General features: G+C 43.8%; 1 protein-coding gene across 2 annotated transcripts in view; it reads right to left on the bottom strand.

The window, feature by feature from the left end:
• CDKL5 (cyclin dependent kinase like 5) overlaps positions 1-17141 on the bottom strand; it is a 226900-nt gene extending 209759 nt beyond the window's left edge. Inside the window, exon 1 of one of the 2 annotated variants that reach the window (XM_025373446.1) lies at positions 17029-17141. The gene's annotated coding sequence lies outside the window, so the exon portion shown is untranslated. Of the gene's footprint in view, positions 1-735; positions 930-17028 lie in introns of those variants that run through there. The other variant, XM_025373447.1, reaches the window with a different exon arrangement.
• Positions 17142-18663: the final 1522 nt, after the last annotated feature.

The following is an 18663-nucleotide window of genomic DNA, read 5'->3' as shown; positions in this document are numbered from 1 at the left end:
TACTATTAAAGGGTCCTTACTGAAATAATTATTTAAGAACATTTTTTAATAAAGAAGGAAGAAATAGAGTGCAGGAAGAATAGTGACCAAAGAAACCTGAAAAACACATGAGTAAATATTCACTATTTTTATAGGTGTAAGGTGGCTTAAGTAAGGCAAAACTAACACATAAATAACATGGAAGAGGGGCTAACGGTTAAGGAGTAATTCACTCCAAACTCTTGGTCTTATTCAGGAGGACAGGAATAATAATTGAGCTTAGACTTAAGGAAATGCTCATGTTAAAATTTTAAGAGTAACCAAATTTCTGGCTTAAACCCTGGAACAAGAGAACTACAATGAAAAAGAGCTGAACTAATTTCAAATTCAAGACTTTCTTTAAACTCAACAGAGCACTGGGCGCGGTGGCTCACGCCTATAATCCCAACACTTTGGGAGGCCGAGGCGGGCGGATCACGAGGTCAGGAGATCGAGACCATCCTGGCTAACACGGTGAAACCTCGTCTCTACTAAAAATACAAAAAAAGTAGCCAGGCATGGTGGCGGGCGCCTGTAGTCCCAGCTACTCGGGAGGCTGAGGCAGGAGGATGGCATGAACCCGGGAGGCGGAGCTTGCAGTGAGCCAAGATCACGCCACTGCACTTCAGCCTGGGCAAAAGAGCAAGACTCCATCTCAAAAAAAAAAAAAAAAAAACCAACAGAGCAACCAGTTGGCTCAAAAACTAAGGAGCGTACCTGAAGGGAGAAAGGAGACAACCATATGCTCACCTCTCAGAGAGTACAGCTGGACACCAAAAAGAACGGGTAGAAGAGTCAGTAAATGGGTGAAATCTGATGTGGCTTGCTGAAAAGATAGCGTGAAACCACTGGGAGTCACAGAAATTGAGGATATGGTACCTCAACTTCCTGCAGGGCCTTCCTCCTCCAACCCCCCCACCCCACGCACTCAGAGCTCTAAAGAGCTCTGAGGTATGCTCATTGTGATGCAAACCTGGGGGTGGGCAGCAGCTAAGCCTGAGAGGCTGGACACTACCCTCAAATCACTCTACCCTATCTCCACTAGGGAAGACAAGCCTTCACTGTGACAGAAGGGACAATGGTTACTTCTACCCTTAAGACAACAGTGAAAAAGCAGGGAGGAGGGATGGGTGCCCGAGTCCTGGGAGAGGCATAGCATTCTACATTGAGCCCACTACAACAGCCAGGGAAGGGGCAAGATCCTGAAACTCAGGCCTGAAACTGAGGCTTAATCAAGAAGAGACCACATCCTACCACCCCTCCCCACCTCCAAGCAAACAAACTTCCAGGAACAGTAAGAGCAGAATATCACTGAGAAAGGGACGGGAGAAAATCAAGAACATATAAAGAGACCCTCACTAAAGCACACTCAAAGGGGAGACCTGAAATTTACACTGGAACAGACACTGTTCTGGTAAACCAATTTCCACTCTGATCACAAAGTATCTCTAAGAGAATTTGAAAACTGGGGTACACTAGGTTAACCATAACACAAAAAACCTCAAATCCAGCCCAATGTAACAGTGAAAAGGAGGCCTAGCATGACTAACACCATTTTGCTTCTAAGCCCCCACCACCACCCAGTGATACCATCTAAACCAATTCCCACTCTGATCACAAAGTATCTCTAAGAGAATTTGAAAACTGGGGTACACTAGGTTAACCATAACAACACAAAAAACCTCAAATCCAGCCCAATGTAACAGTGAAAAGGAGGCCTAGCATGACTAACACCATTTTGCTTCTAAGCCCCCACCACCACCCAGTGATACCATCTAACTATGGGAGACATTCAGTCTATAGTTTATAGTTTAAAGCAAATAGTCCCTTCTGAAAACTAACCTCTGAAGAGATAAGGGCAGTGTACACACAAATAACAATGTTGTTAACGATTTCTTTTTTCTTTTTTTTTTTTTTTTTGAGACAGGGTCTCACTCTGTCACCCAGGCTAGAGTGCAGTGGCACAATCATGGCTCACTGCAGCCTCGACCTCGTGGGCTCAGGTGATCCTCCCACCTCAGCCTCCTGAGTAGCTGGGACCACCGGTGTGTGCCACCACACTTGGCTAATTTTTTTATTTTTGATAGAGACGGTGTTTCGCCATGTTGCCCAGGCTGGTCTTGAACTCCTAGGCTCAAGTTATCTGCCTGCCTCAGCCTCCCAAAGTGCTGGGATTACAGGAGTGAGCCACCATGCCCAGCCATGTTAAAGATTTATAGTATTGTGACCTGACCAAGGACAAAGAAGTTTCACAACCTCCACAGACCCTCACTGCCACCCAGATGTCTGTGGTCATCATAGTCACCTCTTGACCTCAATCTCCTCCTTCTTCTCTCTTCCTCTAACATAAAAGGAGGCTAAAATTCATATTAACTTAAGATGGCTCTTTAGGACATTACTAGTCCACCAACTTCTCGGGTTGCTGGCTCCCTAAATAAAATTGCTTTCTTTGCCCCAACACCTTGTCTCTTAACTTATTGGCTGTCATGTGGTGAGTAGTACAACCTTGGACTTGACTACACCAATTCCTAAATAAACTAACTCAAATACCAGCACTAATGGCCTAGCAGAAGGAAAGACATACCCATTTATAGACAAAAAGATTATACGGAGATTGAAGTGGGTGGATCACCTGAGGTCAGGAGTTCGAGACCAACCTGACCAACACAGTGAAACTCCATCTCTACTAAAAATACAAAATTAGCTAGGTGTGGTGGCACATGCCTGTAATCCCAGCTAATTGGGAGGCTGAGGCATGAGAATCGCTTGAACCCGGGAGGCAGAGGTTGCAGTGAGCCAAGATAGTGCCACTGTGCTCCAGCCTGGGCAACAAGAGCAAAACTCTGTCTCAAAAAAAAACAAAACAAAACCAAAAAAAAGATGATATGGTCAGGTGCAGTGGCTCACACCTACAATCCTACCACTTTGGGAGGCCAAGGCAAGAGGAGCCTGAAGATATGACTGAATTGCTGTGATCTCATGATAAAACATGAATGGACAAAGGAGTTGCTGCTTATGGAAGAACAAAGGAAGTGTTTTTCTGAGATGGAATCTACTTTAAACATTTCTGAAGCCTTAAACATTTTTGAAATGACTATTTCAAAAACAGACTATTCTATAAACTTAGTTGATAAAGCAGCAGCAGGCTTGGAGAAGTAGTTCTAATGTGGGTAAAATGCTATCAAACAGCATCGTATGCTACAGAGAAACCTACAATGAAAGGAAGAGTCAACAGATATGGCAAACTTCATTGCTGTCCTATTTTAAGGAACTGCCACAGATCCCCCAACCTTCAGCAACCACCACCCTGATCAGTCAGTCACCATCAATACTAAGGCAAAACCCACCACCCGCAAAAAGGTTATGGGTCACTGAAGGGTCAAATGATTGCCAGCATTTTTTGGCAATAAATGAAAGTATGTGCTTTTTTTTTTAAGACATAATGCTATTGCACACTTAATAGACAACAGTATAGTGTAAACAAAGCTTTGTTTTTTTTTTTTTTTTGGAGACCGAATCTCACTCTGTCGCCCAGACTGGAGTGGAGTGCAGTGGTGTCATCCCAGCTCACTGCAATCTCCACCTCCTGGCTTCAAGTGATTCTCCCGTCTCAGCCTCCTGAGTAGCTGGGATTACAGGCGCGAGCCACCACACCAAGCTAATTTTGTATATTTAGTAGAGACGGAGTTTCACCATGTTAGCCAGGCTGATCTCGAACTCCCGACCTCTGGGGATCTGCCTGCCTTGGTCTCCCAAAGCGCTGGGATTATGAGTGTGAGACACCACACTCAGCCAACAAAGCTTTTATATGCACTGAGTAACCAAAAAATTTGTGTGACTTGCTTTACAGCAATATTTGCTTTATTGTGGTGGTCTAAAACAAAACTATCTCCAAAGTATGCCTGTATTGTACAACGAAGATACATGCACGCATGCACACACGCGCACGCACACACACACACACACACACCCCTATTATGAAACAGAACTCAGCATTTCAATGAATTCATGCAATAAATCATGAAAAAAAACTCAGAGACGTCACTCTGGTAGTTGTCATCTTTGGCTTCCCCTTCGTCTGCCATACTGTAAATGTTGGTAGAAAAGATTCTGGGGCCCCACAGAGAGCTATTAGCACCTACTCATTTACCAGTGTGGATGCAATTATAACAATTACACATCTTACACAGGTAACTAGACACAGGACAGGCATGTCTATAGGGTGAGCAGAGAGGAGGATCCACTAGATAGGCACCTGATATAGCAACCACTGCACAAGGAAGAAGATACAAACATGAGGAAATGGTGGGGGGGCGGGGTGCAAAAAGGGGCACCTTTGATACTGAGGGTATAGCCTCCATGGAGCTTACAGTAGAAAAGATCCTGGGATGTAGCTATGGTACAAGCATCAAAGCAAAGCATGTAGTACATAAATAAACATTACTTCTTGCAATTCTCCCAGCTTTATATGCCCATCCTTAGCTCACACCTGCAATCCCAGCACTTTGGGAGGCCAAGGCAGGCAGATAATGAGGTCAGGAGTTCAAGACCAGCCTGGACAACATGGTGAAACCCTGGCTCTGCTAAAAATACAAAAATTAGCCAGGCATGGGGGCACATGCCTGTAATCCCAGCTACTTGGGAGACTGAGGCAAGAGAATTGCTTGAACCCAGGAGGCGGAGGTTGCAGTGAGCCGAGATCACACCATTGCACTCCAGCATGGGGGACAGAGCAAGATTCCGTCTCAAAAAAGAAAAGAAAAGAAAATAACTCATGGCAAAAGCAAACTCAATTCAAGGCTGAATCAATATGTAGATTTCAAAGGAAATACTTGAAGAAGGTGATGCTGCAGTTATTCTTTGTACATGTGGAGAGGAACAGTGGGCAATAGCATTGTATACAGGCATGAGCTAACAACTTTACACCAAGAACGACTTGAATGAATGCTCACGCAATCACCAAGGCAATCAAAAACTTAGCATGGCAAAGATTTCCTAAAAAGAATTCAGTATGTAGGGACATTTACTATGGGAGAAAGAAACAAATCAGGATATAAAAAAATAACACCTTTATAGCACTTATATATAAATAAGCCCACCTGAACATAAAATGTTTAACAGAGACCAATTTAATGTAAAAGATAAGGCCACAGAATGTGAACCAGATTTGAAAATGGTGCTCTTGATGAAGATTAGTGCTCCTATACAATAGTGACAAAATTTCCTAAAACCATTCTAGGTGCTTACATGTTATTTCATAAAATATGAAATAGCATAAATGCTGAGAAATATTGAACTATATCTAAGACACTGTATTTGGAAGAACAAAAGAATAAAGCAAATTTAATGAAACATTTCATTAAAACATTAAATACTTTGAGCAGATTAAAGGTGTCTGGAGGGAAAAAAACAGCCAAGAATTTTAAGTTTAAATATGGAAGAGAGCTAAAGCTGTTAGAAAAAATATTCTAATTCAGTTATAAATAGAAATGACATTCCTATATAAGGTTAACAGAACGGTGAGGGATAAAAGGTACTTTTAGAAAATTAAAGGGAATTTCTACAAAAACAATGAAAATAATACTGCAGACGACAATCAATCAAGAAAGGAGTTACAAAAATTTTAATGAAACAAGAGAAGAATATCTTACCTTGCAGAGATTATGACCTTTCTGGTAAATTACCAAGGTTCCATTGAACTAAAATTATTGGGTTTTGTAGCATTTCATTTCATGTCACACCCCTGCTTAAAATCTTTAACCGTTTCCCAGGAGACTTAGGGCAAGTTCAAAAACCCAGCAAATGGCCTACTAAGCCTTTTCAAGACCTGGCCCCTGTTGCCAACTTCTGCTTCAATGCCTGTTTCTTTATTTTCTGGTCATTGTAGATTTCTTTCAGTTTTTTTTTTTTTTTTTTTTTTTTTTTGAGTCAGAGTCTCACTGTCACCCAGGCTGGAGTGCAGTGGCATAATCACAGCTCACTGCAGCCTCAAACTCCTGGGCTCAAGCAATCCTCCCAGCTTACTCTCTGGGAGTAGCTAGGACTACAGGAACATACCACCACACTCAGCTAATTTTGCGTTTTTGTAGAAATGGGGTTTTGCCATTTTGCCCAGGCTGGTCTCGAACTCCTGGGCTCAAGTGATCTGCCTGCCTCAGCCTCCCAAAGTACTGGGATTACAGGCATGAGTCACCACGCCCGGCCCTCTTTCAGTTCTTTAAAAGGTTCTGTTGTGCAAAAACCCCAGCTCTCTCACCTTGCCTCATCACATTTGCACCTTCTGTCTGAAAAACTTATTTCCCCAACTAGACCAGGTCCTTCTCATTCTTCAGGTCTCACTTAAATGTTACTTCCTCAGAGTGACCTTCCCACCTCTTCCCCCAAGGACAGACTCTCCAGCCCTACCCTGTTATATACAGTTGACCCTTGAACAACACAGGTTTGAACTGCATGGATCCACTTATACCCAGATTTTTTTTTCAATATAAATTACACTGAGTGTGCCTGCCTCTCCTGCCTCCCCTTCCACCTTCTCTACCTCTTCCACCTTTGCCCCTTCTGAGACAGCAAGACAACCCCTCCTCTTCCTCCTCAGCCTACTCAGTGTGAAGACAATGAGCACCTTTATAATGATCCACTTCCTCTTAATGAATAGTAAGTATCTTTTCTCTTCCTATGATTTTAATAATATTTTCTTCTCTGGCTTACGTTACTATAGGGATACACTACATAATACATATAACATACAAAATAACGTGTTAATTGACTATATTACCAGTAAGGCTTCCGATCAACAGTAGGCTATTTTAGTAAAGTTTTTGGGGGGTCAAAAGTTATACTTGGATTTTTGACTGCGTGAGGGTCAGCACCCCAACCCCTACGTTGTTCAAGGGTCAGGCATACTCCCACAGTGTTCTGTAGTTCTCCTCTGCCTCCATCTCAAGACTAAATTCTTTGGCCAGGCTTGGTGGCTCACACCTGTAATCCTAGCACTTTGGGAGACCAAGGTGGGTGGATCCCTTGAGGTCAGGAGTTTGAAATCAGCCTGGCCAACATGGTGAAACCCCGTCTCCACTGAAAATACAAAAATCAGCCAGGTGTGGAGGCACGCACCTGTAGTCCCAGCTACTTGGGAGGCTGAAGCACAAAAATCGCTTGAACCCAGGAGGTAGAGGTGGCAGTGAGCCAAGATTGCACCACTGCACTCCAGCCTGGGCGACAGAGTGAGATTCTGTCTCAAAAAATAATTAATTATTTGAGGGCAGGGCCTACTTACATCTTATTTATCACTCCATGTAGTCTCCAGCACAGTCTGGCACACACTACATACTCATTAAGTAATATTTGTTAAATGAATGAAGGACAGATCCTCAGGATGTAGGACAGATTATTTGAGAAATAAATAATTGATAAAGTATAAAACACCTACTTGCACAAAATTAGCTTTTGTCTACCCCAACTATTTTCAGTAACTACAATTAAAATCAAACTTTTTCTTTTCATTTGCATTGCTAAACTTGAATTTAGTGGTAATATTAGGAATAATGATTACTAGCAATTACAGTTAATATATCCCATAAGTGGCTGACAAACCTTGGTGGGGTGTGTGTCTAGGGGTGTGGATAAATTCTAGGATATATCACATCTGACCCAGCCTCTAGTAATCTGTGAAAGATTCTACTCATAAGGAAATTAGTTTCTAAAATCAGCAATGTCAGGGTAATCAGGTAAATCCAGGCAAGTTGTTCTTCAACTATTACTTACCACTCTTTTTATCTGCCGTATCTTCCTCATGAGACTGTATATGTTTACTTTAATTATCAAAATACAATCTCATACTTCCAAGAACCTAATCTTTAAACATAACACAAAATCTTTTTCTTTCTTTTGAGATGGAGTCTCGCTCTGTGGCCCAGGCTGGAATACAGTGGCGTGGCCTTGGCTCACTGCAACCCCTGCCTCCCAGGTTCATGGGATTCTCCCGACTCAGCCTCCTGAGCAGCTGGGGTTACAGGTGCGTGCCACCACACCCGGCTAATTTTTGTATTATTTGTAGAGACAGGGTTTCACCTTGTTGCCCAGGCTGGTCTCGAACTTCTGACCTCAAGTGATCCGCCCACCTCGGCCCTCCCAAAGTGCTGGCATTACAGGCATGAGCCACTGCACCTGGCCCATAATACAAAATCTAAACCTGATATCTAAAATTGCAACTCACCTAAAATAATGTAAGGTAAGCTTTTTAAACAATATATATTATTTATATATGTTTTGTTAATTTCCAGAAACCAAAGTTGTTCTTACTATCAAAATCAAGTTACACTGGCACTTCATGTTACCATTTGATAGAGTCCAAAAAAAAAAAAAAAAGCAAGCCTATGCCTATTTCGAACCAGTTATGATTGAACTGACAGTAAACTATTAATATCAGACCAGTACTGTGTGTCTAACCTGTTTGCCATTAAAAATCCAGACACAACCAACCACACAAGGAGTTACTGATTTACCTGCCTGGTATATATAAGGGTCACTTTCCACTGAGAAATGTTCACCTAAAAGCAAAGAAAATTAGATACAGTTTCCCAAAACACTTTACTTCTAACCAAACCATTACATTCCTCTACTATATGTACCCAAAAACATAACGTCCCTAAGCAGTGTCCGTCCACACAAGCAATACACCAAGCAAAGGAGGAAACCTGCACAAGTGGGGATCAGCCTGTGCTGATGAGACTTCCCGTTCCCAAGCTGGCCTTACTCCCCAGCCCACCCTAGAAGGTCACTAAGAAGAAAATGATGCAGGCAGGAAAAGGCAGTTACGGTACCTTGCATGTTAAGCTGTTTGCAAATCCCATCACAATCCAGTCTGAAGTAGACGAAGTGTCTAAATATCTGAATTTGATGAAGCCTGCTCTATGACATGCACATTAGGCACGGATCTGTCAAGAGGGATTAGAGGTCCAAACAATAAAATGCACAATGTTATTAGCTTAAAATCAAGAAAACCAATTGTTTCCCTGTGCTCTTACATTTGGAAGTAACTTTTTCTTGCACAATAATTATGTTACTTTTACCTTCATTTCTTTTCCCTGCATTCCCAACATATCACCAAGAATGTTGTATTTTATTTGCTGGTTTAAAAAAGATCAAATGAAAATAAAATTTAAGCCACAAACACAAGGTAATTTATACCATTTGCCATTATGATCCTTTAAATTTTGCTATGTATTATGCTTAGGCAAGAATTTTTGAAAATACAAAAAGCATTAATAAATGATAATATGTGTGGATTTTTTTTTTGAAACGGAGTCTCGCTCTCGTTGCCCAGGCTGAAGTCTAATGGTGCCATCTTGGCTCACCGCAACCTCCACCTCCCGGGTTCAAGCAATTCTCCTGCCTCAGGCTCCCGAGGAGCTGGGATTACAGGCATGTGCCACCACACTCGGCTAATTTTGTATTTTTAGTAGAGACGGTTTCTCCATGTTGCTCAGGCTGGTCTCGAACTCCCGACCTCAGGTGATCCGTCTGTCTTGGCTTCCCAAAGTGCTGGAATTACAGGCGTGAGCCACCACGCCCAGCCAAGAAGTGTGTGTGTGTGTGTGTGTGTGTGTGTGTGTGTGTGTATATATTTTTTTTTTTTTTTTTTTTTGAGACAGGGTTTCACTCCTGTTGCCCAGGCTGGAGTGAATGGTACGATCTTGGCTCATTGCAACCTCTGCCTCCCAGGCTCAAGCCATCCTCCCACCTCAGCCTCCCAGAAGGCTGGGACTACAGGTGTACACCACTGCACTCAACTGATTTTTGTATTTTTTGTAGAGACAGGGTTTCACCATGTTGGCCAGGCTGGTCTCAAACTCCTGACCTCAAATGAAATGCCTGCCTTGGCCTCCCAAAGTGCTGAGATTACAGGCGTGAGCCACCTACACCTGGCCTCCAGAAGATATTTTTTAAGGACATCTTTTAGGCCAGGCACACTGGTTCATGCCTATAATCCCAGCACTTTGGGAGGCCAAAGTAGGGGAATGGCTTGAGCCCCGGAGTTCAAGACCAGCCTGAACAAAACTGTGAGAACCCGTCTCTACAAAATACAAAAAAATTAGCCAGGCATGGCGGCCTGCGCCTATAGTCCCAGCTACTCAGGAAGCTGAGGTGGGAGGATCACTTGAGCCTGGGGAGGCAGAGGCTGCAGTGAGCCATGATCACACTACTGTACTCTAGCCTGGGTGACAGACTTGAGACCCTGTCTCAAAAAAAAAAAAAAAAAAAGACATCTGTTAAGATCTACATGATTTCATTTGTCAATGTCTGATGATAAAGAGATCTAGGTTGGCCAGGCACGGTAGCTTACACCTGTAATCCTAGCACTTTGGGAGGCCGAGGCAGGCAGATCACCTGCGGTCAGGGGTTCAAGACCAGCCTGGCCAACATGGTGAAACCCTGTCTCTACTAAAAACACAAAAATTAGCCAGGCATGGTGGCACATGCCTGTAATCCCAGCTACTTGGGAGACTGAGGCAGGAGAATCGCTTGAACCCAGGAAGCAGAGGTTGCAGTGAGCCAAGATCACACCACTGTACTCTGGCCTGGGTGACAGTGAGATTACATCTTAAAAAAAAAAAAAGAAAGAAAGAAAGAAATTAGCCAGGCGTGTGCCAGTAGCTCCAGCTACTCAAGAGGCTGAGGTGGGAGGCTCGCTCAAGTCTGGGAGGTGGAGGCTGCAGTGAAGTTAGATCACAGCACTGCACTCCAGCCTGGGCAACAGAGTGAGACCCTGTCTCAAAAAAAAAGAAAAGAGGTCTAGGTGAAGCAAGTAAATAAGGTTTAAAAAACTCATTGACAGGAGAGAATTTTGGGGGTGATGGAAATGTTCTAAAACTGGACTGTAATGATAGCTATGCCAACTCCATAAATTCACTTAAAAATAATGGAATCATACACTAAAAAGGTGAGTTTTATGGTATGTAAAGTACACCTCCATTACGTTATAAAGAAATCAACAAAATTTTGTAATCCCAGCACTTTGGGAGGCCAAGGCAGGCAGATCACAAGGTCAGGAGATCAAGACCATCCTGACTAACACGGTAAAACCCCGTCTCTACTAAAAATACAAAAAAAAATTAGCCAGGCGTGGTGGCGGGCGCCTGTTAGTCCCAGCTACTCAGGAGGCTGAGGCAGGAGAATAGTGTGAACCTGGGAGGCAGAGCTTGCAGTGAGCTGAGACCGCACCACTGCACTCCAGCCTGAGCGACAGAGCGAGACTCCATCTCAAAAAAAAAAAAGAAATCAACAAATTAACGCACAGGTCCCATCTGTGTAGAAATATGGTCCTGCTTCGGCCAAGATTATTTCTGGCCCTGAGGCTCTACAGTATTCATCAGCACTTTCTAACTTTAATAAGTAACAAAAGTGATTTTAATCGATTACAGAAAAAGATGTTAAGTCCTCTTTTTTTCTAACATGGACTTTTAAGTGTTCTTTTAGGGTACATAACTGTTTAGTTCTCTTAATGATAGGTCTTACTTTTAAAAAAAAAATTCAGAGCCAGGCGTGGTGGCTCACGCCTGTAGTCCCAACACTTTGGGAGGCCGAGGCAGGAGGATCACCTGAGGTCAGGAGTTCGAGACCACTTGGCCAATATGGTGAAACCCCATCTCTATTAAAAATGCAAAAAAGTTAGCCGGGCATGGTGGCGGGCGCCTGTAATTCCAGCTACTCAGGAGGCTAAGGCAAGAGAATCACTTGAACCCAGGAGGCGGAGGTTGCGGTAAGCCGAGATCCCATCACTGCACTCCAGCCTGGGTGACAGAGCAGCACTCTGTCTCATTAAAAAAAAAAAAAAAAATTAAAAAATTAAAAAAAAAAATTTTAATCACAAGAAGCTTTAAATAGCAGAAAGTTCTACTTTCACATAGAAAAATTTTCAGAGTCCAACCTCTGTATTAGCACACAACAAGGGGTGGGTGCGGTGGCTCATGCCTGTAATCCTAGCACTTTGGGAGGCTGAAGCGGGTGGACTGCCTGAGCTCAGGAGTTTGAGACCAGCCTGAGCAACACGGTGAAACCCATCTCTACTAAAATACAAAAAAATTAGCTGGGCATGGCAGCATGCACCTGTAATCCCAGTTACTTGGGAGGCTGAGGCAGGAGAATTGCTTGAACCCAGGAGGTGGAGGTTGCAGTGAGCAGAGATCACGCCATTGCACTCCAGTCTGGGCAACAGAGCGAGATTCCGTCTTAAAAAAAACACACACACACACACACAATAATAGTATATCTCTATAGACTTTACCTCCAGATTTTATTTCACTGGTCATAATTACACAAGAGGTGCCCATCTGCAAATTATAATGGCTGCCATTTTATTTCAAGGGTATATCTAAGCCACAAAATTGAATTCAAGGAGTATCTTTGTAGCCTTTATTAGTGTAGCAAATTTAATCAAAGTCCATCAAAGGTTATAATGCAATATCCAGAAACATGAAATACCAAGTAGCTAATTAGAAACAACTACCTCATTTTTGGCATGATTATGTACAGCCTTCATTTATGAAGAAACATAACCTCTGTTAGAAAAGTCTGACCCTCTGGTTAGAAAAGTCTGCACTTCCAACTGTTCTATCCAGCAGTCCTGATGGATCTGAGTTCAGTCCCCCATACGACTGACTAAAGGTCCAGCAGCCTTGCCAATGTAGCCTGTGAACTCCAAGAAGCATATGTATACCTTCAGTACCACCCCAGGCATGATATACAGTAGGAACTCAAAATACCCTTGGGGTGGACCTGGCGGTGGCTCATGCCTATAGTCCAAGCACTTTGGGAGGCCAAAGCAGGAGGGTCGCTTGACGCCAGGAGTTCAAGACCAGCCTGAGCAACATCATAAGACCTTGCCTCTATTAAAAATAAAGAAAAACTGGCCTGGTATGGGAGCACGTGCCTGTAGTCGCCAGCTACTAGGGAGGCTGAGGTGGGAGGATCGATTGAGTCTACCAGGTTAAGGGTGCAGCAAGCTGTGATAACACCACTGCACTCCAGCCTGGGCAACGGAGTGAGACCCCGTGTCAAAAATAAATATGCTTGGGAAATCAGTTTCCTAAAGAGAAGCAGAAAGCATGGTTTTGAAGAGCACAGCTTCAAGTCAGACCAGTTCGGATGGCAATTTTGCTGCTTCTGATGACTAGCTGGGTAATCTCAGCAAAGTACTTTATTTCTCTGAGCCCATTTGACATGTATACAGGAGGTAAGAAGACCTACTTCATAGAGCTGTTGTGAGAATACACATGTATTCATGCAAATAAATTACTTGTCACAGTGTCTGGCATTCAGTACGGCTCAATAGATGGAGTATTATAATTATTACAGAGAAGACTGCCCAAAAGAGAGACCACACCCAAAACTTGACCCTGATTAGGATTATCTCAAACACAAATGTTTCTAAGAGCTTAATTCAAAGTATTGACAATCAATTTCAAATACCTGAATGGGCTAGTTCCTTTTAACCTAATAAATAACTTTCTATTAATTCCCAAATCTGAAATGTTTAAATGTTATCAGTCTCTAGGTAGAAGGTCCTTACCCTCAGCTTTCACACCCACCAACAGAATTGCACCCAAGCTCGTATCTCAGTGTGAAGAAATGTACAAACTTGAATGAGAAATGAGGCCAGATCTTTGATTAATTCAGTAATCCATGTACTGCTCTACACACATAAAAAAAAATTCTAAAAACGATCAAAACCTAAAATCTGAACACTAAAATTGTGCGTCACCAACAAAAGATTTCTAACGTCGAGCTTGAGATTGAAAGTAAATTAGAAAAACCTCCAAACAGAAAGTTTAAATGTAGTCTTTTAATTGCATTACTGTCCTAAGTTGAAATGTAGTCCAACTGATGCCATGATCAGATAATAAAGAATCTGTGAGATTCTATCTCCTCCTTTATCAAGAAATTTGATGTTGCCAAATTATTTGATGTTGGGAGAAAAAAAAAAAACTTTAAAATCTAAAATTACCCAATTCTAAGCAAATAGCTTTTTCTACTTAGAAAGCAACTTAATACTTCAAATTGTGCTATTCTTGTACCAAAGTTAAGGGTTATCTAAAAGATTTCCCTCACGTTTTAGATCTATGCATGTGAATTAATTTATTCCTAAATGCCTCACTATTATTTGACATCAACTTATTACATGAAAAAGTCATATCCCCACAGTAACTGCCAAAAATCAGGTACTGTGTTAGAATACCTTCTAATATCTAGAGGAAATAAAGATCACCAGTTATCAAAACGGCAGGGGACAGAATGTGAAATTTTAACAGACATGTTGAAGAAAACCTATTTTCCTTGCTCTCTTTACAAATTTCTCACAGCCAATTTCTCAGATAAAGCTAAATTTTCTTTTACAGAGTAAATTGAAATGAAAATCATAATGAAAGGTTAACTTTCTGCAAGAGAAGCCACTGTCATTTCCGACAATGCAGCTATTGTTAAGAGTCTCTCATAGATTCCTGGACACCGTGGTGAAACAAGGCTAGGGGTGATACTTAAAGGAATTTCTCCACCTCTGTCTTTCAGTTTGTAATGTAACAATACTGTACCTTCAAAGTAGAAACACCATGTAAAATCTGGTTCCCGTTAACTGAAACTGCCTTAACCCCAAGCAGCATATTTGCAACCGAATACATCGGATTCGCAGTCAACCTTCTATTACCCATCTATGCGAGATGGCCCTGCGATTTCTTTCAATGGGAGCCTTTCCTTTTAAAACCCCAGGGGACACAATAGATGCCACACTCTGATTTAAATAATTCCAAGAAAATTACAATATAAACAAAAGCAGACTTAGGGAACTTGCATAAGTAAAAATCAAAAACCTAAGAAAAAGGGGTAAAAAAATACCAACCACAAACCCCTAAATCATGAATAAATTTTAAGACTGAGCCAGGAAAAAAGGAATACTCTCTGGACAAAGAATTCTATTTCAAATTTTTTAAAAAATATATCAGATTTTGCTTTTAAAAAATTTAGGCTTAGGAAATACGCTAAACAACAAAACTGGAATACTCAACTGTTTGATATATATACATATAGCAAATTAATCGCTGCATTGACTGTGTTAAAAAGGCAAGACAATTCAAAGAGATTTGATACCCTCTCCAATTGAGGAACCCCCAACTACTCTGAAATGGCAGATTATTTAACACTCTTGGAATGGTTAACTTTATTTAGAATGCCTCTTTTGGAGTTCTATTATTTAATACAGCCAAACGGAATTTTTCCCTAATTAGGTTTCCTTGTACTTGTGAAATGCTCACCATACAGTGCTGGCAGCATTAGCTCTACAGCTTCTCTCTTCTGGCTCCTTCCCCCCTCACCCCCCCCCCCCCCCCCCCCCCCACCACCCCCGCCCCGAAAAAAAGATTTCCTTCCCAAATGTTCTCTTCTCTGCATTTGTCAACAGAAACACCTACTGGTGGTGTCAAACTGCTAAGACTGCTGCAGGCTTCCTTATTCCTGGTTTCAGTGTCAACGCCAAAAATTCTCAATCCTAAAATAGTACTTTTAATAAAAAGAAATTAAAAGTCTTGCTAGGTACCCAACCTATCATATTCTCGAAAAGCAGCATGCCTTTTTAAAAAATCTATTATTAATGGACCCTAATTGGATTGTTAATCATAAGATCATATTATCCCCTTCAACACTAAGATACAGAAACAAGTAAATATAGCCTCTTCACATTTTGTGAATAACACATTTTAAAACACTTAAAGGGAATAAAAACAAATTTACATCTAAGTGTCACTCACATGTAATTCCGAATAGCCTCGGTGAAGATGTCTTTTTTGTAACCCTACACCAAGAAAGAAACAAGCTGGAAATGTTCCAGCAGATGTTACCTAAAATGATAATCCTGTTCTATACACATCTCTGTCTCCTGTTTCAGACAAACGCTCTCAGACAAATTAATTTGTCTAATCTTTTACATTTAACTATATAACCATTACGTTCAAACAAACCTAATTCAGATGCACAGAAATAAATCATTCGGTGTCAACAATACTTTCTAAAATCAGCTTAAATTCCAGCCAATTAAAATAGATTATGCTAACAGAATACTGATCTGCAACTACTTAAATATCACAGCACCCGTCTAATCTCACTGTAGAGATACTAAGGTCAGGCTTTTCTTATTCAGGCATCTGTGCTTTAACACTCAAGTGAAGCGAAAAACAAAACCCTCAAGGAAGATCTGCCTTTACACTGAAATATGTTCAGGTTATTTTTTCCCACAACGTGGGCACAAAACGTGTCAATGCAAGGAGGACCTGTTCGTTCTGGGAGACGGTTCCAAACCCCAGAACCCGATTTCTATGAGGGTCCAAAGGGTATCAAGGTCTGAGAAGGGGCCATTCTTCTTCCCCGCACTATGCCAGTCGTGAACTTCACAGCATCGCCTGAAACTTGTTCGGGGGAGGTTGCGGAGCCGTGGGGCCAGCGGCGGGTCGCTCGCCCACCCTCCCGGGCAGCCAAGGTCAGAAGGGCCAGAGCCGCGACTGGAGTCTCGGGCTCCCTCCGAACTCGGGCAGGGGGCTCGGGCGCGCAGGCCCCTCCTCGGCGCCGGCGGGAAGGGGCTTCCCTTGCCGCAAGCCCCGGGGAGCTCTTGCCGCGGGAGCGGCGGGGCGGGGACGCCGCAGACCCGCCGCTGAGGGGAGCCCCGCGGGGCGGGCTCGACCCATCGCCCCTCTTTCACACCCTTTCGCCTCCCCACACCCCAAAAGGCAGCCCCAGCCCCTCGGAGGAAGCCCTTCCAGAGGCGAAGCGGAGCGCTGAGGAGGGGCTACTCCGGGCTGGGACGCCCTCACCGCGTCGCCCCGTTCCGGGGGGACCGGCGCCGCCGCCCCTTCTCTCGTCCGCCCGGGGGGACCGGGTGGGTCCCCACTCTCAGGAGAAGCTGGGTGAACGCGGGGCCGATGTAAGGGCAAGAAGGCTTGGCGGGCGGGTGGCGGCGCGACTACTCACCCCGCCGAGTCCCCCACTTCTAGCAGGGGACCCCACAGCTCCTGAGGACGCCGTCGCCGCTTTACCTTCCCCAGCGGCAGAGACAACTAATCGAAACCTCCGGCCCCGCCCTCTAGCTGAAGCGAACGCGCAGCCTAATTTGCTAACTGCCCCGCCCCAGCCGGCCCGTTCTGACCAATGGAAAAGCGCCTCAGGTTCTGCCCGATCCCGCCTTTACCCCGCCCCCTTCTGGTAGGAGCCAATGAGAAGGAAGCGCTTGTCTTGGGGTTCGGGCTCGCGCCGCTCGTGCTCGAGTCTCCGAAGCCGAAGAATGCTGGTTCCTTATGCAAGCTCGCCTGCGCGCTCACGCGCGCGCCGCGCCTCCTGGCACGCCAGGTTTGGTTGCCCCGCCAAGCCCTAGCAACCTGGGCTGGAGAGGCTGAGAGGGGCGGGGCCCGAGCCTGGAGCTGACGCCGGGGGGAGCGCGAGGAAGGAGGGAGAGGGTCGACGGTGGTGGGGTGGGGAGATCGTGACTGAGAAAGGGGTGACTGAGAAAGGGGTGACTGCGGGGGTAGGGGGTGGCGAGGAGGCCCCGGAATCCGCCTGTCACTGCGGAAAAAAGGGGGAATCCTGCCTACAGCGCAGCTATCCCGCCCTCCCTCCGGAGGGACCCGTGCCGGGGGCTTTGGTGGGGGAAGTCGGGGAAGAGGAGGAGAGCACACTCGGGGCGGGAGCTGAGAAATACAGGATGGAGGATGGTTTATCTCTCTTGTTGGTAAAAATGATATCGAAGTCCATTGCTGCTGCTGCCCAACTGTTGCCGCTGCGTGTGCACACACACACGCCCGTATGCACACACATAACACACACTCACACGTACACTCATCCAGCAGCTTGCTGTCCCTTGGGTGAGTTAGGCGCAAAGACCTAGCAGCCTGAGGATTCCTTACACAGCAGCCAAGCGCGTGCAAAGAGCTGTCGCAGCAGTAGCAGCAGCAGCAGCAGCAACGACCCACACCTCCGCTTCGGTCCGATGCTCTGCCACACAAGATCCCCCCAGCTGGCTTGAAAGCAATGAAGTCATCGCCCAACCAGTGGAAATGTAAAGATCTTAATACCCACCATGGATCGGGTTTCCAAGGAGGATGAAGAAGTGATGAAATGGAAGGAGATAACATCTCCAATGCTACTTTTAGAAAATAAAGAAAATAATTTTTAAAAAGACATTGGGGACAAATCTATGGAAAGCTGCATAATAATTTTCACTTTAACAAGCAAAGGCGAAAAATAGGGTCTCTTCTAGTTAGGAAAAGCATGGAAAATAGGCAGTGTATGAGGTCATGGCAGTCACCAAATTAGAAAGATGCAGTACAGTAATAGGAAATAGATATTTTGGATAAAATCCACTTAATCTATTCCTGTAGTGAATCTGGTAACAATATGTAGCAGCATGCTCAGTTTGGCCACTTGATACCAAGCCAATAGGATTTTCTTTTTCATAACGGTGAATATTTGATGAGGAAATGAAAGTGGAAGCATATTAGAAAATTTTACAGGTAGGAGCAATGAATTAGCAGTGAGGGAAAATGGAGTCAGAGGCAACAACAGAGGACTTCACAGAGTCTCCTTCCTCCTCCAGATGCAAAGTAACAGTGC

Source organism: Theropithecus gelada, chromosome X (assembly GCF_003255815.1).
Source record: "Theropithecus gelada isolate Dixy chromosome X, Tgel_1.0, whole genome shotgun sequence".
Lineage (NCBI taxonomy): Eukaryota > Metazoa > Chordata > Mammalia > Primates > Cercopithecidae > Theropithecus > Theropithecus gelada.
Note: the sequence above shows the minus strand (reverse complement) of the source record. Positions and strands in the feature narration are given on the sequence as shown.